We start from the raw sequence: 4,956 nt of genomic DNA, 5'->3' as shown, positions 1-4,956 counted from the left end.
TCTTCTAATATCTTCATTGTGACATTTAGGTCTTAGAGAGAAGAGGATAGGTAACTTTTATTCCCCAAAGTTATAAGTCGATTGTGGCGAGGTTTGTCCAAAACACTAATTTTTGCCAAGTGAAGATGGACCGTCCTGTTCATTGGAGTCAAAAACGTGAAACTGACTCCTAAAAATAAGCACCACCACCGTCAAGCACGTTGGTCGGAGGCGAGCATCCCATCCAAACACCCGTCGGTTGGTGGCTTCCCTTGACTTCAGTAAAATTAAACCCACAGAGTTGAAGTGGCCTCAGTGTTGCTGTTAGGTTTACGATCAGTTCGAAGCATGTTTTCCTGTGTGTATCGAATAAGAATATATAGGTACATTTTTTAGTTCACTAGTCTTTTTTGGAATTAGATTTTCAAAGAAATAGTCATTTAAAATCTAGTCGAGTAGGTATCTTACGTGGGGCGGATTTCGATCCAGTTAGTACATCGGTTTTTAAAAATTACGATATGTCGTTGAGGGGCACCAGCAGAAACCCTTTAAAACGTTAGCACTGTATCGGGGAAAACGTTCCGTTCTTTGGAGCCCAACTTATAAACGCAGAGAGAAGACGAAGCTGTGATCAGGAAGCAGCGCCAGAGCCCAAACAGCAGCTTCCGTACTCGGAAAAAGGACGATGCGTGAAGATAGATAGAGGAACGGGCTGACGGAATTTGCCCGTGATCCTCGGTCTCCTGAGGACCCGTAATCTCGTTTTCCGTGGTCCTGTGCGAGCCCGTGCGCCAGACGCCTGTGTGTGTGTGTCTGTGTGTGTGTGTGTGGCAGACGTCACGGGGCGGGGGCTGTGAGCCAGGCCCCGGGTACAGCTGCGCTGTCTCTACGCATCGGGACACCTTCCGTTCAGAAAACAGAAAGATCTGGCTTCTGAAAGACAAAGTCAGTCCTTGATTTTCTTAGGAAAATGCCGGTAACGTCGTGGAAAGATTTTACTCAGACGATTTGAAAAAGCCTGGCTCTTCGGGGGGCACAGTAAATGATCGTGTTTTTTTGCCAGCTGCAGTGTGGTAGTGTCTGTAGGTGGTGTGAGCATCGGAGCTGCAGGGGGTGGAAGGAGGGTGTAGTGGCGTCTGCTAGCCCCCGGGGATGCTCAGGACGGCCCCATGGAGAGTCACCAAGCCCCGTGTCCCCAGCCCGTGTCCACACTACTGAGATTGAGAGACCCCGTGTGTTAGACGTCACTCTTTCTAAATGCCCGACATGGCAGAGGGTTAGGGGTGCGGTGCTGTCGGAGTCCGTTCCGGCTGCCGTAGCAGAAACACCGCTGACCGCGTGGCCGACACAGCAGACGCGCGTTTCTCACGGTCGTGGAGACGGGAGGTCCAAGGTCAAGGCTCACTGGCTGGTTCAGCGTCTGGTGACGACCCCCTTCCGGCCCCACAGATGCCGTCTTCACATCGTGTCGGGGGTCTCTTTGATGGGGGCACTCGTGCCGTTCATGACGTCACCTCCCACGGGCCCCCCCACTCCCTGTCAGAAAGAACCGAAGACGATGAATTTGTCATTGGAACCGAGCCGTCCTCAGTACTGCAGTACTTTATGTCACCAGATACCTCTGTAGAGCTTCGTTACTCTGCAGTGTATATTGGCGTGGTTTTCCTTCTCCATTTTGAATGATGTTAATGTATTTTTTTTTTCATTTGTACTCTGACTTTATAGTTTCGTATTTAGTCCCCAGGATTTTCGTAACGCTGTCCTAGGGGTGAACTCCCCCGAGTTCAAGCAGAAATCCCAGCCCGCATTTGAATTTTCACTGTCAGATTTTCCTTTTGTTGTATACAAAAGTACAGGAGTATTAATTACCATAAATTCAGCAGCCGGAAACAACACATTTCTTATTTCTCAGTGTTCCTGGGTCAGGAGTCCCAGGCGGCTTAGCTGGGTCTCCCAAGGTGGCCGTCAAGGTGCTGGCTGAGCTGCATCCTTACTTGGAGCTTGGGGAGAGCGGTCTTCCAAGTTCACGTTGTTGGCATGATTTCAGTTCCTTGCGGTTGTAGGACTGAGGCCCACAGCCTCCCGGAGGCTGCCATCAAGCTCCCTGGGGAATTCATGTGATGGCAGCTTTTATTTTCAAAGCTTGCAGGAGAGTCCCTCCCTCCAGCCTTACATGATAATGTCTCATAATTATGGGAGTGACAACTGCCCACCCTTGCCGTGGAATGTAGCCTTGCCAAGAAAACGGCATCCATCTCTGACATAGCATAGGGCAGTGGTCCCCAACTTTTGTGGCACCGGGGACCGGTGCTCCTAGGTGATCTGAGGTGGGGCTGAGGCGGTGATGCTGGCGCTGGGGAGCGGCTGCAAATACAGATGAAGCTTTGCTCGCCTGCCTGTTGCTCACCTCCTGCTGTGTGGCACCCCCACGCCCCCGATAGGAGCAAGTCACGGATCCTGCCCTCATTCGAAGGGAGGGCATCATACCAGGGTGGGACTCAGCCATCTTGGGGTGCGTCCCTTACAACGACCTTTCCGTTCAAATCCTCTCAACTCAAATATGTACTTTGTCCTTGTCTTTTTCTGGACAAACAAAAACTTAATTCTCATTCGATGATAAAAGTTTTGCCACAGATAAAGATGCCTGAACAGGTAGGACGTGGACTCTGCAGAGAGGTCCCTAACAACCCGGGGTGTTTGGTGTTAGTGGCCCAGTGGAAAGCCGGGGTGGCCTTTTTTGGCAGTTGACGGCACAGTGAACTCCGATTTGTCCGGGACAAGGGCGTTTACTGCGTTGGCATCTTCTGGTCTCTTGGGGTTGGCTTCTTTCCAACGTACAACTAGGACCCTGGAAAGAAAATCACTGTTTTCTTGGCCACCTCAGACACACAGGTCCCACAATTCTCACCATCGTGTCCTGCACCCCAGGTTTTCAACTGTCTTCCAGCTATGGAAAGCCTCAGCCTGCCTGATGCAGCGAGTTCTGTGGCAAAATACAAAAAAATGTAGACTCTCTGCTTCCTGAGACGTGGCCTCGTCATAGAATGATGTGGGTGGGGGTGACATGTGCCCTTACTTAGCTCCTCGCTGACATTTGCTCCCTTCTCCGTGCCGTGTAGCCCCGGTAGGTGGCGTGACCGTCGCGTTTGTCATTAAAACTCTCACAAGTGAAAAGCGTCGTGTTGAGACGTGGGCTGGTCTGCTCAGTAACCCCCCCCGTCTGGATACGCGCTTCCTGTGACAGCCCCGTGTCCGTCACGGGCTGCAGGGGTCCATCGTAATGCCCGTTTTCAAGGAATGGTGACCACAAACACGCACGTGATTTTTATCGAATGAAAAGTCGGGTTTTGTTTTTATTTTCCGTGTGCTCCGAAATGTGCCTTTTTTTTTTTTTTCTCATGTGGTTTGTACCTGACACTATTACAGCCTTATAAAATACACCCACGTTTCTTATTTTGAGGGAAACGTTTCAGCAGGATGTGTGGGTTTTTGTTTTTGTTTTTTAATGGGAATAACGACGACAGGTTTCCGTGATCGGGGGGGGGTGTCACGTGCCGCAGCACGGAGCGGGCGTGCGTGGCCTTTGTGGGCCTCGCGCCGTGGGTGTGGTTCTTTCCAGCGTCTCGGAAAACACGCGGACAGAGCATGTCACGGGCAGTGTGTGAACACTCTCTCCGCTTTCTCCTGTCGCTTCCCGCAGGGGGTGGCTCCCGCGTTGTCAGGACCCCATCGCTGCGAGGCCAGGCTAAGATGAGCATAACCAGCGACGAGGTGAACTTCCTGGTGTATCGGTACCTCCAGGAGTCAGGTAAGGGGGCGGGGAACACCTGTCTCACGCTCCAGTGACAGCCACCGGCCGCCGGTAGACCAGCCAGGCTCTGAAGAATGGACGAGGGGGGCGGGGCGGGGGCTGTCCCATCCCTGGGTGGCGGGCGGGCGGGCATGTGTTCTTTGTCCCCTGCCCGGTTCTGTTCGGGTGGGATTGGATGGGCGTGAACATAGGCGGCCCGTCGGCGGGGCAGCGGGCGGCTACCACGTGGCACACTTGGCCTTGGCGAGAGCGAGGGCATTTGTGAGCTGGGGTGTAAGCGGGGACCTCTCAGATTTAGGGCCTCTGCTGTCTGGAGCTTCCAACCTGCCATCCTGCACCCCCACCCCCCCCAAAAAATGGGCCCTGCCGCGTCTCCCTAAAACTTAAGGAGAGTTCTTGTTTCTCCCAACACCTTTGGTTATGACCGAGACTTCCCTTTGCGGTAAGTCGTGAACGGGCCCAGTCGTGACATAATGGTCCCATCCTCGGGGCAGCTGAGGGGGCTGAAGGGTGCCATGGAGCCCGGGGTGTGTGTGGCCTGGCTTCGTCACAGACAGGTGAGATTCCTAACACGAGTCCTTTGACGTCACTGAGCGTCGATGTCCCCATTATACACGAGGGCCAGCTCCCTCCATGGCAGAGTCCGCACCCAGCCCACAGCGTTGCCTGTGCTGCTTTTTTAAAAGTCTTTGCGTCTTCTTTCTGTTTCAATTGAGTTTATTAATTTTTAAGTTCATCTCTAAACTGCACCTTTTTAACTATGAACGCTTTATTTTATGAGAGACGTACAAAGTGACATTAATGAAGAAACATCCTTGTGTTCTGCCGCCCGCCCACCTTAGGAAGTAAACCCTTGGCCCGTGCGTTTGCCCTTCTGGGGCCGATGCCCTTGGTCCCCTCAGCGGTAATGACCACCCTCCGGAACTGGGTGGGCTTGACCCCCGTGCGCGTCCCGCACAGGGGTGTCATCCTAAGCGGTGCCAGTTAACGGCGCGTTGGTTTACCTGGGCCGGTGGCCCACGGCGGCACAGACTGCAGTGGCATAAGCAGACGGCTCCATGTCCCGTCCGGCAGGATAGAAGTCCAAATGCACGTGCGGGCAGTGTTGGTTCTTTCTGAAGGCCGGGAGGGCTCTGTTCCTCGCCTCTCAGATTCTGGTGCTCTGC

At 53.2% G+C, this 4,956-nt stretch overlaps 2 long non-coding RNA genes across 3 annotated transcripts in view; both read left to right on the top strand.

The window, feature by feature from the left end:
* The window catches only part of LOC111733820, a 3,917-nt gene extending 1,075 nt beyond the window's left edge, over nucleotides 1–2,842 (top strand). The window contains exon 2 of the long non-coding RNA XR_002778188.1: nucleotides 30–2,842. This is a non-coding gene — a long non-coding RNA (uncharacterized LOC111733820). The remainder of the gene's footprint in view (nucleotides 1–29) is intronic.
* Nucleotides 1–3,831, top strand: part of LOC105308969 — a 114,326-nt gene extending 110,495 nt beyond the window's left edge. For both annotated transcript variants that reach the window (XR_002778187.1, XR_897356.2), the window contains one exon: nucleotides 3,680–3,831. This is a non-coding gene — a long non-coding RNA (uncharacterized LOC105308969). The remainder of the gene's footprint in view (nucleotides 1–3,679) is intronic.
* The last annotated feature ends 1,125 nt before the right edge of the window (nucleotides 3,832–4,956 follow it).

The sequence above is a fragment of the Pteropus vampyrus genome, unplaced genomic scaffold (assembly GCF_000151845.1).
Source record: "Pteropus vampyrus isolate Shadow unplaced genomic scaffold, Pvam_2.0 Scaffold647, whole genome shotgun sequence".
Classification (NCBI taxonomy): domain Eukaryota; kingdom Metazoa; phylum Chordata; class Mammalia; order Chiroptera; family Pteropodidae; genus Pteropus; species Pteropus vampyrus.
This window is presented reverse-complemented; position numbering and strand designations above follow the sequence as displayed.